The sequence below is a fragment of the Bos indicus genome, chromosome 21 (genome assembly GCF_029378745.1).
Source record: "Bos indicus isolate NIAB-ARS_2022 breed Sahiwal x Tharparkar chromosome 21, NIAB-ARS_B.indTharparkar_mat_pri_1.0, whole genome shotgun sequence".
In the NCBI taxonomy this organism is placed as follows: Eukaryota; Metazoa; Chordata; class Mammalia; order Artiodactyla; family Bovidae; genus Bos; species Bos indicus.
The window spans coordinates 33,430,946-33,440,828 of record NC_091780.1 but is presented as its reverse complement, the minus strand read 5'-3'; the positions used below and the strand labels follow the sequence as shown (position 1 = coordinate 33,440,828).

The window sequence follows — 9,883 nt, the reverse complement described above, 5'->3', positions numbered from 1 at the left end:
AGTCGTCCCCTCCCCATTTCAGTTCAAGGTTTCCTTAGAACACTGGAAACCTTGATTACAGCCCGTTAGCCGGCTGTGAGCTTGGCAATGGTAGGGACCTGGTTTGATTTCTGCCTCCGGCAAACGGCAAGGTACTGGTGAAGGAATGATTGAATTGGTGCTAAGGGTAGAGGGAAGCAGCTGAGGTTTAGGAAGTTAATCAAACTAGACAGCGGCCTTTGTAAACTAGGACCGTAGAGATGCAAAATAGAAATGTGAATAGCCATTTATTGAATACTTACGTTGAAGTGGATACCGAGTTTCACACGCCCTATCTTATTTCAACTTAAAATAATACAAGGAAGTAGAGACTGAAGCGAGAGAGGTTGAGTAACGGTGGAAGTCACACAGCTTTTGAGCCAAATAGTTAAGTTTGCGGCATGGTTGTCTCACAAGGAAGTTGATTATTACTATACTACAGAAACAGTGTTGGCACGTTTTGAGTCCAAGGAATGCCAAGGTGTGGATGTGTTGCATATTTTATATACACGATTCCATCCATTTGGAGGTAAGATTGATGGAAGGGTAGAGGGGTCCCGGAAGACCAATTAAAAAAAAAAAAAATTTAGAATTTATATAGGTGAGCTTTAACTTGCAATGATTAGGCTGTGCACTAGGTTATTTGATGCATTGGCAGATAAAAGCTGATTTATGAGACCGACTTTGATACCAGGATATTAAGTATTTTGTGTCTTAGAACCACAATTCTCTACCCACCACCACGGAGGTCACAGAAAATAAAAGCCCTATACATTGGAGGAAAATAGACTGACATGGACAAACTCACACACTGAGGTCCAGGAGAACGGCTCCAGTCCATCATTCACACCAGATGAATAACTTCCCATGTCACTGAAAAAAACAAACTAAATGGCACTCAGCCCAGGAGCTCATTTGGGGCCAGTTTACCATAAGGGGAACTATGCTCTACCTGCAACAATGATACCGTAACTGTAGACTCTTGCACTCCACAAGGTTGGCCACATACACCTGTATTTAATGTCTTTAAACCAATTTACTTTTTAGAAAAGCCTAGTACTTTAATTGTGCCCATCTTTGCATGACATGTTCCCTTGGTTTCTCTAATTTTCTTGAGATCTCTAGTCTTTCTCATTCCATTGTTTTCCTCTATTTCTTTGCATTGGTCACTAAGGAAGGCTTTCTTATCTCTCCTTGCTATTCTTTGGAATTCTGCATTCAAATGGGTATATCTTTCCTTTTCTCCTTTGCCTTTAACTTCTTTTTTCAGGTATTTGTAAGGCCTCCTCAGACAACCATTTTGCCTTTGTATTTCTTTTCCTTGGGGATGGTCTTGATCACTGCCTCCTGTACAATGTCACAAACCTCTGTCCATGGTTCTTCAGGCACTCTATCAATAAAGGACAGAAATGATGTGGACCTAACAGAAGCAGAAATATTAAGAAGAGGTGGCAAGAATACACAGAACAACTATACAAAAAAGATCTTCATGACCCAGATAACCACAATGGTGTGATCACTCACCTAGAGCCAGACATCCTGGAATTTAAAGTCAAGTGGGCCTTAGGAAGCATCACTACAAACAATGCTAGTGGAAGAGATGGAATTCCAGTTGAGCTATTTCAAATCCTAAAAGATGATGTTGCCAGCAAATTTGGAAAACAGCAGTGGCCACAGGACTGGAAAAGGTCAGTTTTCATTCCAATCCCAAAGAAAGGCAATGCCAAAGAATGCTCAAACTACCACACAGTTGCACTCATCTCACATGCTAGCAAAGTAATGCTCAAAATTCTCCAAGCCAGGCTTCAATAGTACATGAACTGGGAACTTCCAGATGTTCAAGCTTGATTTAGAAAGGCAGAGAAACCAGACATTAAAGTTCTAACATCTGTTGAATCATTGAAAAAGCAAGAGAGTTCCAGAAAAACATATATTTCTGCTTTATTGACTATGCCAAAGCCTTTGACTGTGGATCACAACAAATTGGAAAATTCGTCAAGAGATGGGAATACCAGACCACCTTATCTGCCTCCTGAGAAGTCTGTCAGGAAGCAACAGTTAGAACTGGACATGGAACAACAGACTGGTTCCAAATAAGAAAAGAAGTATGTCAAGGCTATCACCCTGCTTATTTAATTTACATGCAGAGTACATCACTCGAATGAAGCACAAACTGGAATCAAGATTGCTGGGAGAAATATCAATAACCTTAGATACCCAGATGACACCACCCTTATGGCAGAAAGTGAAGAGGAACTAAAGAGCCTCATGATGAAAGTGAAAGAGGAAAATTAAAAAGTTGGCTTAAAACTCAACATTCAGAAAACTAAGATCATGGCATCTGGTCCCATCACTTCATGACAAATAGATGGGGAAACAGTGGAAACAGTGAAAGACTTTATATTTGGGGGCTCCAAAATCACTGCAGATGGTGACTGCAGCCATGAAATTAAAAGATGCTTGCTCCTTGGAAGAAAAGCTATGACCAACCTAGATAGCATATTAAAAAGCAGAGACATTACTTTGCAAAGGTCCGTCTAAAGCTATGGTTTTTCCAGTGGTCATGTATGGATGTGAGATTTGGACTATAAAGAAAGCCAAGTGCTGAAAAATTGATGCTTTTGAACTGTGGTGTTGGAGAAGACTCTTGAGAGTCCCTTGGACTGCAAGGAGTTCCAACCAGTCCATCCTAAAGGAAATCAGTCCTGAATATTCATTGGAAAGATTGATGCTGAAGCTGAAACTCCCATACTTTGGCCACCTGATGCACAGAACTGACTCTTTGGAAAAGATCCTGATGCTGGGAAAAATTGAAGGCCAGAGAAGGGGATGACAGAGGATGAGATGGTTGGATTGGCATCACCAACTCGATGGACATGAGTTTGAGTAAGCTCCGGGAGTTGGTAATGGACAGGGAAGTTTGGCATGCTGCAGTCCATGGGATCGCAAAGAGTCCGACACAGCTGAGCGACTGAACTGAACTAACTGAGTACATTTATTTGAAAGAAGAACACCATAAAATTACCTTAAATCACTTCCCACTTTAATAGAAAGTACCTATGAACTCAATAGTGAAGATAGTATAATGTTATAATCTAGATACTGATGTATACAAAAAAGTGTAAGGCTGTAGACTTTGTAAAAATCAGATTAGCAAATGTTGGAGAAGTCATAAGGAGTAACACAGAATTCTTCTTTTATATAATTAGAAAATTCACAGCAAACATCTACTTTCTCAAGTTAAGACTTAATATTATTTAAGGTGTAATTTGGGGATTTCCCTAGCAGTCTAGTAGTTAAGACTCTGGTTCCATCCCTAGTCAGGGAACTAAGATCCTGCATGCTGAGCCACATGGCCAAAAAAAAAAAAGGTGGAATTTGTGTACCCCCTAAAATCTGGTAGGGTTTCCCAGGTGGTGCAGTGGTAAAGAATCTACCTGGCGATGTAGGAGACACCAGAGAACTCGGGTTCTATTCCTGTGTCAGGAAGATCCCCTGGAGAAGGAAATGGCAACCCACTCCAGCATTCTTGCCTGGGAAATCCAATGGACAGAGGGACATGGTGGGTTACTGTCCTTGGGGTTGCAGAAGAGTCGGACAGGACTGAGTGACTGAGCACACAAAATCTAGTAAGCACCTACAGGCAGAAGAATCTCTACCTTGAAAATAGGAGATTGAGAGTCTTTCCAGAGGGGGCGGGGCCGAGGCTACAGGAGAGGGCGGGGGGGTGGGGAAGAAAAGGGAATTCCAACCTGTGGAATCTTGGGGGTCCCCGAGGTCGGCTCCTTCCCTTTGAAACTGTGAATGGTGCCAGGGACAGAGCCTCTAGCGACTCTTGGGGGAGGGTTGAAAATTTTTTTTTTAATAAAAAGAAAAAAAAAAAAAAGAAAATAGGAGATTGAGGGCAGAAAGGTGTCCACCCTTTTCCCAAAGAAGCACCCTGAGTGTCACTCAATTAACAAATATGTGTTTAATGCCTGCTGTTGGTCAGGTACTGTGCCAGGCCCAAGAGATACCATAATGACCAAGACTGAGTTGATGCCTGCCTTTCAGGAACTCACAGCCCAACTGTGGTAGGAACGATAAACATAGATGCCATAGCTGAATGCAGACCAGTACCAGGGAGCTCAGGTAACTGGGCAGAGAATGAGTTGGGTGGAGCTGCTGAAGCTACAGTGTTTGGGAAACTCTTCTCCCAGGAGGTAACATCTGAATCTAGACCTAAATAATGAAAAAAGGAGCCAGTCATAAGGATAGGAAGACCAACCATTTCCAGTGGAAGGCACCATGGGTGCAAAGAGAGGCTTTGTGTGAAGGGTAGACAGAAAGCCTTTATACGGTTCATGAGGTTCCCTCGGCAAGTATACAGGATGGTTTGCCATTCCCTCCTCCAGTGGATCATGTTTGTCAGAACTCTGTGCCATGACCCGTTCGTCTTGGTTGGCGCTACACTGCAGGGCTCATAGCTTCACTGAGTTATGCAGGCCCCTTCACCATGACAAGGCAGTGATCCATGAAGGGGTGAACTGTAAAGAAGGTAGAACACCAAAGAATTGACGCCTTCGAACTGTGGTGCTAGAGAAGACTTCTGAAAGTCCCTTGGACAGCAAAGAGATCAATCAGTCATCAACCTTAAGGGAAATCAACCCTGAATACTGACTGGAAGGACTGATGCTGCTGAAGCTGAAGCACCAGTATTTTGGTCATCTGATTTGAACAGCCTACTCATTGGGAAAGTCTCTGATGCTGGGAAAGATTGAGGGCTGGAGAAGAGGGCGTCAGAGGATGAGATGGCTGGATGGCATCACCGATGCAATGGACCTGAACTTGGGCAAACTTCGGGAGATGGTGAGGGACAGGGAGGCCTGGCGTGCTGCAGTCGACGGGGTCGCAAAGAGTCATATACGACTGGGTGACTGAACAACAACAACAGACAGAAAGCCAGCAGGAGGGGGAAGCAGGAGGCAAAGGGAGTCACAGAGGCAGGTGGGACACAGGCCTGTGGGCCAAAAGGAGTTCAGATTTTACCTCTGTTACAAAGGTTTTTAAACAGCTATAACATAACCAAAATTGAGCTGCAGAGAGAGTACACTGGCTATTGGATAGAGAACTGAATTCAGCCAAGCGAGCATGGAGGTCAGGAGGTCAGTAAGCAGCACTAGCACTCAAGTTGTGGCAGTGGACATTATGGGAAGGGCTGGATTGGGGATATAGTCTAGAAAAGAAACCAAGAGGGCTTACTGTTCTTAAAAGGAAGATGTCACTAAGAATTATACATGTGTAAAAGTCTAGCCCCCAGCGAAGACTTTCCCCTTGAAGTTACTGAAATTGAAAAGGGAACTGCTTTCCCCTATGTAATTCAATATTTAAGGCCTGGAGGGGGAAACTGAGACTGTGGAGTTGAAATAACTCCCTGAGGCCATCACCTACGCCATCTTAAGGACCAGTGCTTCTCACTGCCCACTTGGAGACACCTGCAGGAGGGGGCTTTTTCAGCTGTTTGTGGCAGGAAGGAGAAGTTGAACTGAGAGCGTGACAAAGTCGTGTATCAGTGGGAGGGGTCCCATGAGCCAGGATGCAGAAACTCAGTCATAGGAGACTATTAAGTTCTGGGACATGGCAAACCTCTTCTCCACCCCAGCATGGTTCCTGGGGCTCAGCTCTGGGTTGCAGGAAGCATGTCAGAGTGATTAAGGTTTTAGGCTCTGGAGTTGGATGGCTTGGGTCTAAATTTTAACTCAGTTACTCGCTGGCTCTGGGGCCTGCATGTTTATTTCATCTCCATATGCCTCAGTTTCCCACTTTGTAAAATGTGGCTAATAGCACCTACCTCATAAGATTATTATAGTTAAGTGAGTCATTCCAGGGAAGGTCTTTAGAACAGTACCTGGCACAGGCTAAGTCCTCAAAAATGTTGTTTTGTTTGTAGGCAGAGGAACCAGAGATCCAATTGCCAACATCCTCTGGATCATCGAAAAAGCAAGAGAGTTCCAGAAAAACATCTATTTCTGCCTTTGACTGTGTGCTGCTACTGCTGCTAAGGCACTTCAGTCGTGTCTGACTCTGCGACCCCATAGACGGCAGCCCACCATGCTCCCCTGTCCCTGGGATTCTCCAGGCAAGAACACTGGAGTGGGTTGCCATTTCCTTCTCCAATACATGAAAGTGAAAAGTGAAAGTGAAGTCACTCAGTCATGTCCAACTCTTAGTGACCCCATGGACTGCAGCCTACCAGGCTCCTCCGCCCATGGGATTTTCCAGGCAAGAGTACTGTGTGGATCACAATAAACTGTGGAAAATTATGAAAGAGATGGGAACACAGACCGCCTGACCTGCCTCTTGAGAAACCTATATGCAGGTCAGGAAGCAACAGTTAGAACTGGACATGGAACAACAGACTGGTTCCAAATAGGAAAAGGAGTACGTCAAGGCTGTATATTGTCACCCTGTTTATTTAACTTCTATGCAGAGTACATCATGAGAAACACTGGGCTGGAAGAAGAACAAACTGGAATCAAGATTGCCAGGAGAAATATCAATAACCTCAGATACCCAGATGACACCACCCTTATGGCAGAAAGTGAAGAGGAACTAAAAAGCCTCTTGATGAAAGTGAAAGAGGAGGGTGAAAAAGGAGGGTGAAAAAGTTGGCTTAAAGCTCAACATTCAGACAGCAAAGATCATGGCATCTGGTCTCATCACTTCTTGGCAAATAGATGGGGAAACAGTGTCAGACTTTATATTTTGGGGCTCCAAAATCACTGCAGATGGTGATTGCAGCCATGAAATTAAAAGATGCTTACTCCTTGGAAGGAAAGTTATGACCAACCTAGATAACATATTCGAAAGCAGAGACATTACTTTGCCAACAAAGGTCCGTCTAGTCAAGGCTATGGTTTTTCCAGTGGTCATGTATGGATGTGAGAGTTGGACTGTGAAGAAAGCTGAGCACTGAAAAATTGATGCTTTTGAACTGTGGTGTTAGAGAAGACTCTTGAGAGTCCCTTGGACTGCAAGGAGATCCAACCAGTCCATCCTAAAGGAGACCAGTCCTGGGTGTTCACTGGAAGGACTGATGCTGAGGCTGAAACTCCAATACTTTGGCCACCTCATGCAAAGAGTTGACTCATTGGAAAAGACCCTGATGCTGGGAGGGATTGGGGGCAGGAGGAGAAGGGGATGACAGAGGATGAGATGGCTGGATGGCACTACCGACTCGATGCACATGGGTTTGGGTGAACTCCAGGAGTTGGTGATGGACAGGGAGGCCTGGCGTGCTGCGATTCATGGGGTCGCAAAGAGTCAGACACGACCGAGCGACTGAACTGAACTGAACTGAATAAGATAACCTTTCTCCAACTTCCCTGGTGGTCCAGTGGTTAAGGCTCTGCTTCCAGGACTTCCCTGGTAGTCCAGAGGCTAAGATTCCATGCTCCCAGTGCAGGGGGCCTGGGTTTGCCTGGTCAGGGTACTAGATCCCACAGGCTGCAGCTAAAGGTCCCAAGTGCCACATCTAAGACCCAGCACAGCCAAATAAATAAGTAAATATATATTTTTTTTAAAAACTGCAGACAGTAGTGCTTACCCAGATTAAAGGGTTTGAAGCAGCTTGTCCAAGTTATGTACAGCCAGAAAGCCATAGGGCCAGGATTTTAATCCAGGCCCCACTGATTCCAACGTCCTAATCTTTACTCTGCAAGATCAACCGAACAACCAGTGGTTAGGACTCTTGAGTTTTGTTTTTTCTATTTGGATTCATTTTTGTTGTTTGTTTATTGGCTGCGCTGGGTCTTCATCGCCGTGAGTGGCGGCAAGTTGTGGCAAGCAGGGGCCACTCACTGCCTTGGCTTCTCTTGTTGCAGAACTTGGGCTCTAGGGCATGCAGGCTCTGTAGTTGCTGTGCACCGGCTTAGCTGCCCTGAGGCGTGTGGAATCTTCCTAGTTTAGTCACTCAGTCATGTCGGACTGTCACTCTGTCGTCCCCTTCTCCTGCCTTCAGTCTTTCCCAGCATCAGGGTCTTTTCTAATGAGTAGGCTCTTCGCATCAGGTGGCCAAAGTATTGGAACTTCAGCATCTTCCCAGACTGGGGATCAAACTGGCAAGCAGACTCCCAACCACTGGACCACCTGAGAAGTCTGTTAGAACTCTGATCTTTCACCACCCAGAATCCCATAAGCCTCGAGACATGACCAAAAAAAAAAAAAGCAAATTCTCAGGCCCACTCCAGACCTCTTAAATCAGAAATTCAGAAGGAATGGGAAGCATCTGTTTTCACGGGCTCTCCGAGTGAGTCTGATGCCTGCTCAAGTTGAGAACTGCTCTAAGCCATAAGTGTATGGAACTTGGAGCCAGCAGCAAGCAAATCCAAGGTGCATGTGTGTGTAAATAAGTGACTGGGGTTTCGATAGTGGCTCAGTGGTAAAGAATCCGCCTGTCAATACGTGAGACATGGGTTCGATCCCTGATCTGGGAAGATCCCACATGCCACGGAGCAACTGAGCCTGTGGCCCAGAACTGTTGAGCCTGTGCTATGGAACCTGGGAGCCGCAGTTACTGAAGCCTGCAGGCTCTAGAGCCTGTGCTCCAACAAGAGAAGGCACAATGCGAAGTCTGTGCACTGAAACTAGAGAGTAGCCCTTGCTTGCCACAACTGAAGAAAAGCTTGAGCAGCAAGGAAGACCCGGCACAGCCAAAATAAATAAAAATACTTTAAAAACTTAAATAACTAGAACTGAGAAAAAAAAAAAAAAAAGAACCAGAACTGAAACAACTGAAACTGTAAAACTTGTAGAAGAAACCACAAGGGAAAATCTTTATGACATTGAATTTGCCAGTGGTTTCTTGGTTACGACACCGAAAGCACAGGCAACAGAAAAAAGTAGATAAATTGGACTCCATCAAAAGTAAAAACTTCTGTACATCAAAGGACACTATGGGGAATTCCCTGGCAGTCCAGTGATTAGGACTCTGTGCTTCCACTCCCAGGGGCCCAGGTTCAATCCTGGTTGGGGAACTAAGATTCCCTAAAGCCGCATGGCATGGCCAAAAAAAAAAAACCCAGAAAGCAAAAATAAGGACGTTGTCAAGAGTGAATAGACAACCTACAGAGAAAATTTTGTAAATCAAATATCTGACAAATGGCTAGTATCCAGAATATAAAAAAGAACTACAGCTCAACCAAAAAGACCTATCTTAAAACAGGCAGGAGAGGACTTCCTTGTTGGTACAGTGGATGAGTCTGCCTGCCAATGCAGGGGACATGGATTTGGTCCGGGCTCTAGGGAGATACCACGTGCCTCAGACAACTAAGCCCATGCTCTAGAGCCTACGAGCTGCAGCTACTGAAGCCAGCATGCCCTAGAACTGGTGCTCTGAAACAAGAGAAACCACAGTCATGAGAAGCCTGCATACCACATCTAGAGAGTAGCCCCCTCTCGACACTAGAGAAAGCCCTCAAGCAGCAGGGAGAATCCAGCACAGCCATAAAAAAAAATAAACAAAGTAACCCAAGGGAAGAAGCTCAGATCTAAGAATTTCCATTGTCCTCTCCCTATGGGGTCAGGACAGCATTCTTCTGCTAGCTTCCATGGATGACAATATGCACAGAATGCTGCCCCCCAGCGAAGATCACCAGGCCAGAGCCTTTATTGGGGCTCCATTACATAGAAATGGTTAACTGTCAAAATAGGTAGCTAGTGGAATTTGCTCTATGACTCAGGGGACTCAAACCGGTGCTCTCTGACAACATGGAGGGGTGGGAAGGGGTGGGAGGTGGGAGGGAGGTTCAAGAGAGAAGGGGCATATGTATACCCATGGCTGATCCATATTGAGGTATGGCAGAAATCAATACAACATTGTAAAGCA

The 9,883-nt window shown here is 45.0% G+C and overlaps 1 long non-coding RNA gene across 1 annotated transcript; it reads left to right on the top strand.

Annotated features, from left to right (window-relative positions):
• The first annotated feature begins 11 nt into the window (after positions 1 to 11).
• Positions 12 to 8,803, top strand: LOC139178211 (uncharacterized). Its single transcript, XR_011562634.1, has 2 exons — positions 12 to 131; positions 5,948 to 8,803. It is a non-coding gene; the product is annotated as an uncharacterized lncRNA (long non-coding RNA).
• The last annotated feature ends 1,080 nt before the right edge of the window (positions 8,804 to 9,883 follow it).